Genomic DNA, 13,952 nt, shown 5'->3' with positions numbered 1-13,952 from the left:
CATCTCTGATGTCTCTAAGAAGTCACACTACCAACTACATCTCCTCAGAGGTATTCTTCCTTTCCTTTCCTTCCCCCAGAAGCTCACTGTCCCCAGAGCTCTGGTTCACTCAAGTCTGGACTATTGCAACAGCCTCTTTCTAAGTCTGCCTGCTTCTACTCTCCACCCTCTGCAACTTATTCAGAAAAGGACTGTGAGACTTGTCCTTGGCCTCAAACCCAAGGATCGTATCTCTCCAGGACAGAAATCTTTTCACTGGCTCTCAGTGGCTACGAGGATTAAGTTCAAAACCCTCTGCATTGTCCACAAGGCCTTCTGGGGCCTGGGGCCTAAATACCTTCAACTCTCTCTTCCTAATTATCTTCCTTCTCGAGTTCTTCGCTCATCCGCCTCCAACTCCCTCATGGTCAGTCGCTTCTCCAAGCAACGAGTTGGTGGTAGATCTCTTTCCTCAGCTGGGGCCTCCCTCTGGAACAGCCTCCCTGCCACCCTTAAATTTGAGGAGAACCATCTATGATTCCGAAAGCACCTCAAAACCTTTCTCTTTGCTTCTGCTTTTTCTCCTCCTCTCCTCTGCTGACCTCCTGGCTGTAAGTGGAACTGCACTGGCTACCTGGACACCCCTGATCTCAGGCCCAGGTCCTTCCCCACCAGCTCCACACACCTGCACTGCCCACCTGGCAACCCCGCACTTGTGGACTGTTTCTGTGTCCCTACAGTCCGCTACCAGCCCTCGAAACTTATTGTCCGCACGTACCCATGCAGTTGCCACATGCTGGCCGTTACTTGTTATCTTTTACCATGTACTGCACTGTCCCTGCCCCCCTTCCCATGCACTTGCGCGATCTGAATGACACCTGGCCTAGTAGGATCGTTGTCCTGTCCTCCCTCTGTTCCCCCTCCCTTGCCTCATCGCACCTTGAAACACTTGTGTGTAGGCGCGTTATAAATGCTATATCATATCACATCAAATGCAGATGCGAAAGATTGTTAAGTGGCAGTTGGTGTGTGGAAGCTTAATATGGTCATAGGGTTCTATGGACAGTTTTTGGAAGTGATTAGTGGATGGATGTGTGACTGTTTGAAATCAGGCATTGAGGGAGTGTTACGAATATAAAATTAAAAATGGTAGAAGGGCTGCCCTGTTTGATTGTGGGCAGCTGCCATCCGGGTCTTTCAATGATCCATGGCATGGAAAGGGGACTGTGGACACTGTGGATAGTTATAAAGGTTCATCGATTAGGGTTCTTACTGTATGCTGGCAGAAAGTATTTGGGAGAGAAAATTGTTTCTGCCCTTTTATATTTTTCTCTAATATTTAATTGTACATAAGCACTCTGGGTGGGGGAGGCAGCCAATCTGGTGGCTAGGAATGTGGGCTTGAACAGCTGGTACAAGCCTGCATTCCAAGCCACTTGACGGCCCACTCTCTCCGCTGCCATCTTACTCCCCGCTCTCCATCCCATTTTGTTTTCACCCTACACTCCCCCTACTTACCTTATTTCAGCAGCAGCAGGTGCTGTAGCTGCATTCACTCTTTCTGTTCGCCTCCCGCAGACCACCATGAAAAGGGAGTTGGGACTCCATACAGAGCCCTGCCTTCCCTTTCCATGGTGGCCATCTTGGAAAAGGATTTTCCTTCCTACAGCAGGACACAGCATGCGTCCCGCTGTAGGAAGGGAAATCCTTTTTTTTTTTAGAATCCGGGTTACCGCTTTGGCAACTCGGGGCGGTAATGGCCTTCATCACCCCGTTTCAGGGACTGGAACGAGGGATAACAGTTCGGAGCCCTCGTTATCCACCATCACTTTGCTTGGGCCGATAACTTGGGCTCCCGGGCCGTTATCCCCATTCCATCCCCTGGAATGGGGGATGAACGCCACATTATTCCCATTAGCATAACACAAAATATTAATGGAAAAATGGGAAAATCGTAAGTGTTTCTTTTTTACCGATAAATGTAAAGTAGATGGAGTCTGTAAGATTTGTTTTCGTTCTATTTTTTAACTGTGAAAGGTGGTTCCTAAAGGAACCTTGTTTTTGTTGTTTTTTGATTGTTTTATTTTTTTGCAGGAGAGGCCAGGAAGTAAAGTGGGGAGGGAAATGAGAGAGAGGTACCAGGCACTACTACGGAGGGGCAGGTGGACAGGGGAATATGTTGTGCGTGTGTTACATTTAAGGTAGGGGGCAGTGTTTCTCATGCTCCTTGATTACAGATTCAAAAGCACTTCGATATTGCTCCGACCCTGCAGAGTGGTGTGTTGCACTACATACAGAGTACTGTTGTCTTTGAAAGATATGGATCAACAGCCTCTTTTGTCGCTTGCAAGGTAGCTGGTGGGATTTTGTGTGCCACAGAAGTAGGCTGTGTGGTTACAGTATTGGTTTAGGAAGATGAGGTGGTGGAATACAGCCTACTACTTGCTAAGAAAGGAACAACCTTTCTGAGAGCATTGCAGTGGTTGGTTTTGGTGTGACGGCACATAGAGGTGGTCCCGTAGGAGTACTCTCTAGGTAGTCTGCGACTGAGTACAATGTTGCACCCTTTGCATTTCACTTTGGTAGCTTTAGTCTTTGGTACATTTCCAACAGTGGTAAAGAACTGCCACATCCATGATTCTCTCTGGGTGCTCGAGGTAGGCACTTCCTCTACCTCATTTCCTTGGTCCTTTTCATTGTCTTTGAAAGTACTGTGATTTTTTTGTTCTGTACGTCCTCCAACTGGTGGTGGTGGTGGCTCTTGGGGAGAAGGGATTGCAATAGCTGATGCCATTTTTAAGATAAATAGCACTTTTGCTAATATTCTTCCAAGTATGTGCTCTGTGCTAGATTGTTAATGGATAATGAGTAAGAATAGGTGTAGAGCTGTGCAAGGGTACATTTTGAGCTTGAAAGTTCCTATATCAGTAGATCAGCAATTCTGAACTGTCTGTGAAGCACAGACCCAATTGCGACACTGTCTGAAAAGGCTGCGATGACGTCAGACTTTCGCAAATGCAAAGGAGTGGAAAAAGTTGCAAAATGTGTATAGAAGTGTTAAAAAAGATGCTAGAAGGTGGGAACTGATAGAGTTTTAAGTTGAAACTTGTAGAGTGGACATACATGTTGCTATATTTGGGGTAAGTATGATATTAGTAAGTTGAAGGAAATTAGCATGCACTGGCTAAAACCCATGAACTTCTCTGAAAAAACATTGTTAAAGGGACGTTATGGTTAATAAATTGCACTAATAAAAACCTATTGATGTCCTGGGTGTTAGTGTTAGCAGTGCACAGTGGTGGTGCGAGTTATGGTTGCTTAGTTTACCATAACTGGAGAATTTCTGAAGTTTTTCGGTTTTACTTTAAACCATAACATCCATTGATAAAGTTTTTTCAAAGAAATTATGGTTAAGTTGCTCAACCCACAGGAAGAGCAATTGTTGGGCGGCTTATAACTGCGCCCTCCCTGGATGATTCCTCACAATACTTTGCCAAAAAAGTTTATGACCTTGTTAGATTGATCTTGCAAAGTTTGGTGAGGTTTCATTAAGGGGTGGGCAAAGTTATGCATGGGTCCCAAAATGTGTAGTTTTTACCATACATTCAAGGGAAAAGAAATTGTGTTCATGGCTACAGCCCAAACCGCTGGACGGTGGTAAGAGTGGCAGCTTGGTCCTGAAAGCGTGCTTTTGTAAATTCGGCGTAAATCCATCCAGTAGTTCTTTTTAAAATGACCATAAAGTAGGTAACACATAATTTGTGTTATCTGGGTTCCCTGTTCGGTCCGTGGACGGGCCTCTGATTGGTCTAGGGGCCGACGTGAGGATCTGCGGACATCGGACGCATGTGCTGATTGGATGGTGAAGAGCATGAGGCGTGTCATATTTTTGGAAACGCCTGCCATATTGGGTCCGCGGGCAGCCACCAGTGTCCGTGGACAGTGTGCTTGGGGAAAAGTCTGGAAAACACATTTTGGGTTATTTGGTGGTGGAAAGAGGGGCTAGGAAGGGTGGGTAAATGGGAAAAAGATGATATGGTGCTATCTTTGTAGGCGGAAAAAGGTCAGGCAGCTGTCATGGCTGTCCGCGGACAAAGCGGTAGTTTATGGACAGCGCTGTGAATGGACAGCTTGGGAAAGACATTTGGGGTTATTTGGCTTGAAGAGGGTGTAGGAATGGTAGGGAAGTGGAATGAAGGTAATAAGCTGTTTGTATAGGTGAAAAAAGGGTTTGGAAATACTGAAGAGTCCGTTGTCAATTTCAGTGTCCGCGGACATCATTTCGATAGCAGGGGGATCACGGTGAGTTTTATTACTTGATGGTGTATGGTTCGTACATGTTATATAGTTCATTGTATTGTGGTGGTTGAGGCCAGTGGCTAGATTCTGGGGGGCATGGCCGCAGGCGATGGTCCCAAGAATATGTGCACTGGACTCAACCACCACAGTAGTAATATGTGTATAGTAATTATAGGTAATGTAGTGGGAGCACAAAGTGTTTGTAATATGGAGGAATGATGTTATTCAACTGTATATGGTACTTATGATTGTAGTACAATTGAGGATAGTGCTCATAGAATATGTATTTGATTATAATTTCTGTGGTTACTTAGTTTTATAGCGTTATGAAGCTAGAATGTCTGGTCTATTTTCTGTGGAAAAAATCAGTACAGTTTGTTAAGCATGACAGTTTAAGAGCTGTAGTTGTATACAATTTTACATATACATATTTTTAGACCCTTATAAACAGTACATTGATATGATTTGATATTTAGGATATGATATTTTATTTATATCACACTCAATACACAAGTGTTTTCATTCTAAGTACTATGTTGGGTACAACATTAGTGTATGACACACTGCTGTTGGTTTAACATTAAATAATCATTGGGTCATTGGGAAAAAAGATCTGTACTGGATTTAAAAAGACAATGACAGTGAGTGTAACGGTGACAGCATGTTTGTTTGAACTATGTTGTGATTAAGGGAATGCTTGAAGAAGTTAGATACCTGTTGGCCTATTCTAACTACATTAGATGTTATAAGATGTTTTGTCCTATAAGAATTGAGATGGCGTATTTGAAGTGAGTTGGAATGAAGGGTGTTTTTCAAGTAGTTAGATACCTGTTGGTGTATTCTAACTAGATTGACTTTAAAAAGTACTATTGTAGTATTATGAATGTAGTTAGATACCTGCATTCTAGCTGTTAATTGTGCTATAGTTTAGGGACTAAATTTGTGTTGAAGGAATATTAAACAGCCATTTGTTAAATGTGCTGGTAACCTATATTTTGGTGCAACAGAGGTATCGCTAGATTCACACCAACTACTTTTTTGACATATGCAGTGTAGTGCCCTGAAGTGGTTGTGGCCCCAGTGTGGTATACTATACCCACTGTTGTGAAGGTTTTCTTTCCAAGAAATGTGTGAAGCCGTAAGCTTACCGTTATTTTTGGTACCATCTGCATTGTACCTTAGAAGCATTAGTATGAAATATTGGCTATGTGAGTTTGTTTGTATGGTGGAACAATTGTCTGAATTGCAAAAAGGGCATAATATGCCATTATTTGCATTCTGCAGAAGCTGGTAAAATGGAATGGATTCAGAATTTGGTATGTATACATGTACAAATCGTTCATTTGGGATGTGGTCTTAGGATACAATTATTACAATTTGATGAACTGTTATGTGTTTCACATTCTAGTGTGTTGCATTTATCATTTATGTTTATTTTTCAACGCAATACACAAGTAAAATAAGACAACATTTTCTGGTCTATGTGTGTTCTTCTGTCATAGAACATAGTGAATAATTCAACTTTGAGCTTTTTACAAATCAGTGGTTGAACCAACTAGGTTCTAAATAATACAGCCTTTTTGTAGTCAACCAGGTGTAGCAGTGCCTCTTCTTGTTTGTACTTAGGAAACATGGTTGCAGAGAGTGCATGTATGTTTCCATGTGTATGAAATCATCTGGAAGATTTCATTATAGGGATGTTTTTGGTTTCCAATACTTGTAGTAAGTACATTAGGAATTCTTGTGGGTCTTCCTGTGTGTTTATGGTAAATTTTACCATTCCTGCACAGGAGTCCAATTCTTGACTTATACCTGAGACAGTAAGTGCAAGTAAATGTTGTCTGAGTAAGTGAGAAAGTGTTGTCAGGATTATTTGTGGCATATCTTTGAAGAACGTGCATTTGAAAACACAACTGGTCCGAGTCGTTTAAGTAAATGTTGTGAACAATTGTTGGCAATTGAAAGAGAAGATTCATTGGCACATTAGCGTTACAATTTACTACAGTTGTGTTGCTGAATTTAAACAGATCAGAGAGTTCTATTTTGTGGATCGTTTGATGGGCCTGAAAATCTTTCTGGAGAAGAGACGTTTGTGTCTTTCTTTTCTGATGGATGTTCAGTTGACTTTGTACTAGACAATTTTGTGATTGTGTTGTTTGATGCAGAAGGAGATGGTCGTTGTTTTCTAGCAGTATTGTTAGATCGGCTTTTTGCTTCTATTTCTATTATTTGTGTTTTAAAAGGTTTTTTTTGAGGCACAGGGTACATATGTAGATGGGGTGTGTATAGTGCTGGTAGCCGTTTGTATTCCAGGATGCAAGGAATGTCAGCATTGACTATGTTTGCATGAAAGTTAACTAGGACTAGACCATCAAGTGTACGCAGATGTGAAAGTGCTACATGACTCATACCTTCTTTAAAGACTGTGCTCCCAATTTCAATCAATGCTTGTTCTAAGGTTAGACCTTGTGATGTGTGAATAGTGACAGCATATGCAAGAGAGAAAATTGCTCTCTGGTACGTACCTTTCTTTGAAAAGAAGGAAACATGCTATTGTGCGGCCAATTGTTTTAACTTCTGCAAGTTTGTCAATGTGGATGTTGACACACTGAATGTTGTTGTCATTTGCATATGTTTGGAAGCCAATTGTACCAATTGCTCCATTGACTAAGCTTTGTTCTACGTCAAGGTTAAGTTTTAGAATTACTCTGCAATTTGGACACAAAGTCAATATTTTCTCCAATCCAGCTGTGATACATTTTCTAAGCTACTTAGTCATGCTTTTGCTTGTTGACACATACGAAGTGTCATGCCATGCACTTCTAGTGTGTCTGTGGAGCTGATATGCAGTATGGGTTGCATTTCTTTTTTCAACATTGTCGCGTTGAATTGACTACAGCTTGCAAGGGTTGGCATTAAGGGCACACGTTAGAATTTGTTGAGTTAATTGTTCCATGACATCAGTAGCACATGTGTTTCATCTATATAGATCATGGATTAGTCTACTATTTATGATGAATTTTGCATCTTTAGTAAGCAGACCAGTTCTAATGCTTTCTTAAATGTTAGCATATTTGAGGTCTGCATACTGCTACATGTTCTGAGTTAGTTCTCTGTAGTGAAAATATTGCCAGAGATTTACATTGCCAATGCTGCTGAGAGTATTTCAGCATTGTTTGTGTCCTAATGTATTGAAAATAGGTTGACCTTTCATTGGTGCTAACTGTAAGAGCTCTGTGAAAACAATAACATGTTTTCCTCCAAACAGTACTTCGTAGTTGGGTTTTAGGACTTCTAGCAATCGGAGATGAATTAAAGCCAATATAAGGTTGGACACCATGCTTACTTCATCTATCAGGAGCACTTTCCTTTGTTTTAGAATTTTGTCTATTTCAGTAGCAGCTTCTGCTGATAATTTGTAGTATTCTAATTTGTTTTGGTGTTCTACCGGGAGGATTAGTAGTTGGAGTAAAGTTACACCTCCTATGTTGTAGGCAGCTAAATCTGTGGGGGCTGTTAGTGCAGCCGAAAAGTTGTTGTTTGTTAAGTTTTGTAGAAATTTGCTGATTATTTGAATTAAGAATGTTTTACCAGAATCCGCATCACCACTTACGTACATGAGCAGAGGTTTATAATTTTTACAGCTACAGGTTTTATCTTCATGATTAAAACTATGTTCAATTTATTGAGTGACTTCTAGATAAATGGTGAGTTGTTCATCATTTAGCTGTGATTCCAGCACTGAAAAGTCATCCTCAGATTGTTTATGTTGATACATGGTATTTTTTTTTACCTCAGTCATGGATATTTCTGCTTCATTTAGAATGAGTGCTTCTCCAAGTGGTTCTTGGCTTCCTGTTGGCATTCATTGGCCGACATTTGTTTGTATGGTTTATAGTAATTGCATCGAATTAAATAGCATTGAATGCCTTACCATAAAAAAAATGCATTGAAAAAAAGCATCAAATGCATTTTTGTCATTGTTGTAAATAGGGGGCACCCCATCCCCCCTTTTTTGAACCTTTAAAACCTGTTATAATGAAAATAAACCCTTTAACTTAAACATAAATGCATTCAATGCTTTTTTATGCATTTTCTCCTATGGTAAGGCATTCAATGCTATTGCATTCGATGCAATGTCTAGATACCGTTTGTATTGTTTGAAATTGTCATTTGTTATGCTGCTTTAATTTGCTTTGAATGCAGCTTCAAATGAGCCATAGTCACTTAATAATGATTTTTCTTTTTTCAAAGGTTCAAAAGTTTTAGTAGGGCCATGTAATACAGTTCTTTATGTTGTGGAGATTTAAATGATAATTTTATGTGATTAATTAGACTAGTTTTGGTGAGTTTCATTAGGCTTCCTTCACATGTTGAGACTGAATATTTGCCATTTGTTTTATTTGGTGTGACATTGTTTTTGTAGGTGTAGTTTTGGACAATGTCGTACAGATGCATATTGTCGAAAGCAGTACTTCTGTTTTGGTATTATGTGTCAATTAAAATGTTTTTTATAATGTCCTGGCAGTTGGTATCATTTGTATCTATGTGTTCTAGCTCTTGCTAGGATTTTAGTACTCTTTTTATGGGATGAAGCTGGTCCAAGGTTTAGCAAGACAATATGTTCAAATTTGCCATATAAGGCTGTACCTGTTAAACGGTCTGAAGCTTTTTGGCACCCGCATTCTCTATGGGAGAGCATTTTTATATTGAAGCTGTACAATTTTTGTGATAGCGATTTGTCAGATGATATGTCATTCCACAGGTCTTTTAGCTCTGTTTTCTCAGCTTTGGTGAGATAGGCTGTGACATATCTTGCAACTGAAGTGGAATTGTCTGCAATGTATTGTATGTCTATGTTTGCATTCCACAAGAGGGCAATGATTGCATTGTAATCATTGATGTACTTGGATGATTCATCCCTTTTAATGGTGTATGTATTTTTAGGGAATTTGCCTTTTACGCTGTGTATAATATAAGTCATCAAGCCATTTACTTACCTTTTTTGCAAACTGTTCTAGGGAAGCAACATTTGGTATAGAATTTGCTTTTGTTTTTATATCTACGTTGTTAGTATTTGCCACATTTATGTTTTTGGAACCGTAACACTTGTGTATGTAGGTCACTATCTATGGTTTCTGAAGGGATGTCACAGGTAATGTGTTTTTCAATAAACTGTAAAACAGCAGCATCACTATCATGGCCACATTTAGGAGCATCTTTTATCCACAAAAGCATGTGGATGGTTGGTGCTCCCCTGAATTGATATCCGTTTCTCCAAAAGAAGTGTAGTACAGGTAGTTTTATTGCAGATACAATGCAGCATGACAATGAAGCAATGGTGAAAAATACCTTGATACATTGACAGGGTCAAGAGAACGTAGTTCTCCTGGTGTTTTTACATCCATTCCATCTTTATTTTGGTTTGCAGTGCCTAAGAAGTTGTGCAAGTCATCCCATGCCTACTCTACACAACTTAAAGTAACAAACCATGTGGGTGGGCCTAGGTTCCTTAGCATACAACGTACATCAGCAGCAGGATTCTTTTGCACCGCACATGTTTGCCAAGAGATTTGTGATACTGGACTGCAAAACTTCATATTTGTCTTTTATTTATTTATTAAGCAGTTGGGTGCGGGTATGTTAAAAAAGTTCGAGCCTGTTTTTAACATAACATAGAGTTGCTAGTATACTTTCAAAGAGGTGGTTGAAAATGTATTCAAAATTTTTTCTGAATTTGAGGTATTCAGAACACAATCGTAAAGAGCAATATTCTGATGCACTCATTTGCGTCAACCTTTCATCATATCTTCCTCCTTTTCCTGTAGGAAAGAGTAGAGGAAAAGAACGTGCTTCTATTCTTTTTTCCCATATGCTCATTGGGGATCCTTTGGCTTGATGCATTTGACATGTTTCTAATGGATCATCAATAGTGTCTTTGGAGTGTAGTGGGTGAATTTTATACTGGTCTAAAATGTTGGCTGCAGTAACGAGATCTATACTTTCAAATTGGCCAGTTGCTGGTGAGTCTTGAATAACTTTGGTGGTTTCTCTTACATTTTTCTCTATGTTTATATCTTTGTAGTATTCATTGTTTTCTTTTAGATAGTGTAGGTTATGTCCTAGTTTGTTTAAGTCGACTAGTTGTTGCCAAATTGTTTTGTCTTTTGTTGGCAAACTATTAACTAGTACAATCAAAGATTGATCTATTGGCCATTGTACTCCTAGAGTTTTTACATGTTCTTTTAGATCTAATGATAAATATACTACTTTGCCATGGATACCCTTTCATAACTCGGATGGAGGTAATTTGGCTGATTTAGGTTGACGGCATGTTATAGCTTGAAATGGGTGCACTGTTTGTATTATATTAGTGATAGCAAGTGATGGCATTTGGTTATTGTTAAGTTTTCTGTTGCAGTACGTGCAAACTGTTGAGGGGTTAGTTATTTTGTATTTAGTTTCTGCTGTTAGATATAAAGCTAATTGGAACCATTGGGATTCTTCATTGTCTTCTATTTTCTAGGGTACATCTACTTTTTTTGTGCTCTTTTTATAAACAGACACATATTTGGTCTGTTATTTCAGCAGTATTTTGAAACTTAGCCAATTCTTTTTTGTATGTCTTTATATGGATGTTGGTGACTATTGGGTTTTTGGTAATGTTTTCTAAAGGTACAGAATTTTGTAAGTCACCTTCAGTTCCAAAGTATTTACATTGGATGTGCTCTATTTCTTGAAGCAGTTCTATGTCTGTTCCATGTAGGAGAATGTTGTTTAAATTTTGCAGTTCTAGAGCAGTATTTTTTGCACAGTATAGTCGATGCACTTATAGGAGAATGGTGTGTCCCTAACATGTTGAATTGGTGGAAAGTGCTTTTGCAAGCAGTTCCTAAAATGCAGGCTAATGAATGTCTTTGCAGACCAGTGTGGCTGCGCACTGGACAGGCATCTGTGGTTTGTAAAGTTTTCATTTTACATTTGTCTTTTAGTTTCACATCGTGATTGAGGAATTGTTGTAAAGATTTAAAGGGTTGTTGTTGTACATTACACATTGAGGTGCATGTCCATTTGTACGCTAAATGGGTTATTTGGGTGAAAGGATCCTTTGGTTCAAAGTTTGTTGGGGTCTTATTTTCTATAAGGGTTTCTTTTTCCATAATGGTGTGTTCCACCATTTCATACCCTCGACCATTCACCGTCACAGAAGTTTTAAAAGGTCTTTATATTGACACTGTGCATGTTTAGAAGTACTTTTTGTAATGTATTGATTAATTTAGTTAGTGGTTTCATTCTGTTTAAAATCAATATAAACAATGTTCTCTTTAGTAGAAAAGTGTTGTCAATTAGAGCTTGCAGGAATAGTTACCTGCAGTAGTTTGTAAGGGTAAATCGTGACTTTTTAGATTTTTCTAAGTTTGTGAAGATCTCCTATGGTGGAACATTTTCTGTAACATCATTTTTTTGGATTGCTGTACCGTGTCTATGCTCACACTGCTAGAAAGAGGGTTAGGTTTGTGAATAGGTTTGGTTTTCTTTGTACATAATTTTTACTTTTTGTTTTTGGACGAGGTGCCTTACCTTTTTTAGTCATGGCTGGTTTCATTTTGTTGAGTGAGGTTACTAGCTCTTTTGTTTTAATATTTTCTATACATTGTTTTAGAGATGGATGACTATATGGTGTAGTTTTAGTCTTATCTGCTCTATTCTTTTCTTTCTTCTCTATGGAGTTGCTTTTAGTAGGCATTTTGCTGTGTCTGTTGGGAAAAGATAAAGTTGTGCAATGTATAAGCATGTGTGGTGCATGGGTTTGTTGGTGTGATTGTAGAGGTGAATAGAGTGCTTTTTGATTGCGAGTTGGTATATTATGTGTGGTTGAAAAGGGTGTGAGAGTAAGAGTCTGCAGTGGTGTGATTGTGTTGTGCAAGTAATAAAGGGAGTGGTGGTGAGATGGAATCTGTAGGTGAATGTGCTGTTTTGAGCAACATAGTGGGTGTTGCAATGGTGGTGTGTAGATGGGAATAGTCAGAGTGTGAATGGTGGAAAATCATGGGCTACAGCAAAAGAAATGTTGGTTTGAAAAGAGTAGTCTGGGGTGATATATAGTGGAACTGTGCTGCTGTAATTACATATAGATGGTACATTAATGTACTTACTTTGGGCCTCATCACGAGTTGGACGGTAATGCCGGCGCTATTAGCGCCGGCACTAATAGCCCTACCGCCAAACCCCCAGCGCTATTAGCGCCGGATCACGGGTTTGGCAGAAGGGTTATTGCCCATTCCCCATTGGGCCCATTCAGGAATTCCTCATTCCCTATTGGGCCCAATGGGGAAAATTCATGCTATTACCGGCAGTGGATTTCCCGCCGGCGGTAATCGTGCCAAAAATCAGCAATTTTGCAGCAGATTTCCCCCCAGTCCAGAGCTGGGGGGAAATTCGCCAAAGCCATGATCTGGCGGACCCTTAAATGTGGTAGAAATAGCGCTACCGCCGCATTTAAGGTTTACCGCCAGACTCGTGATGAGGCCCTTTGTTGGATGCGAAGGGTATTTATTTTTTGGGTGTTTTCTTCAGTAATGTGCTTCTTTCCTTGTAAAAGAAAGTTAGTGGGGATATGTGATAATAGCAAAGTACTTCTAGAAAGAAAGGCTCATATTTATGAAGGAAGGAGGAGTGTGGGGCAAAACAGTTCATGAAATTGGTGGATGGTTAAAAATTGTAGCTTTTAGGAGCACTTTCATGAAAGTTAAGAAATGTGCATGTGTTTTTGTAGAAGCTCTGTAACTTTTGTAAAAGAGAGGAAAAGTTGTTGGAAAAGATTTGTAGTACACCTTTAAATTACAATTGGTGCGTGGAAGTTTAATATGTTAGCATTATATGCATACTTGCAAACATGATGTATTGTAATCTGTAGGTGTTTATGTAGTCCTTGATTTTTTTTTGTTGATTTTTGGGACTTGTAGTTCCACTTTTTCCGTTGTGAAAGTTTGAGTGCAAATCACAGAATGTATGGAAAAAAGTATGATTGCATAAGCGGCTGAAGATTGCAATGGGTTATGTTAGGAAGTATATATGTACTGTCAATATATTAAACTGCCACACAATGAGTGGCAATTACAAATGGTGTACAAATCAATTGTATCTGCTTTTACTTTCTTTTTTGAAAAAAACGACACAGTTCTGCTGTAAAAGCAGATATTCATTTTTGATCTTTCTTCCAAATGCTTCCAAAAAATATTTTTGAAAGCACAACATTTTATATGTTTACTTGACATACATGTGACCATTCTGAATCTTGAAGTTAAGTCGTGATTTTTTCTTTGCATTCTAGTTTTATAATGGGCGAAGTTAATTGGAAGTGATAGAATGCAAAGGAAAAAATAAAGAGCTAATAAGCACATATAGATTGGAGTGGGTGAGGTTGGGATGTATGCATGTGCTGCGAACATATTAAACTGGCAGAAACTGAGATACATACTCACATGTATTAATTGTGCTTGAATTATTTATTTGATGGATTACAAAACATTTATGTGCATGCCAAAATGCCAAAAAATATACATAGGGAGTATGGTAAGACCCCTAAAAATGAAACTCCTTCAACATCTACAAACTATCAAAAATATTGATTTACGATATCCACTTTCAATGCACTTCATTCTGGAGCACAC

Source organism: Ambystoma mexicanum, chromosome 4q, assembly GCF_040938575.1.
Source record: "Ambystoma mexicanum isolate Mex_15411 chromosome 4q, UKY_AmexF1_1, whole genome shotgun sequence".
In the NCBI taxonomy this organism is placed as follows: Eukaryota; Metazoa; Chordata; class Amphibia; order Caudata; family Ambystomatidae; genus Ambystoma; species Ambystoma mexicanum.
The sequence above is the reverse complement of the archived record's forward strand: the minus strand, read 5'-3'. Positions refer to the sequence as shown.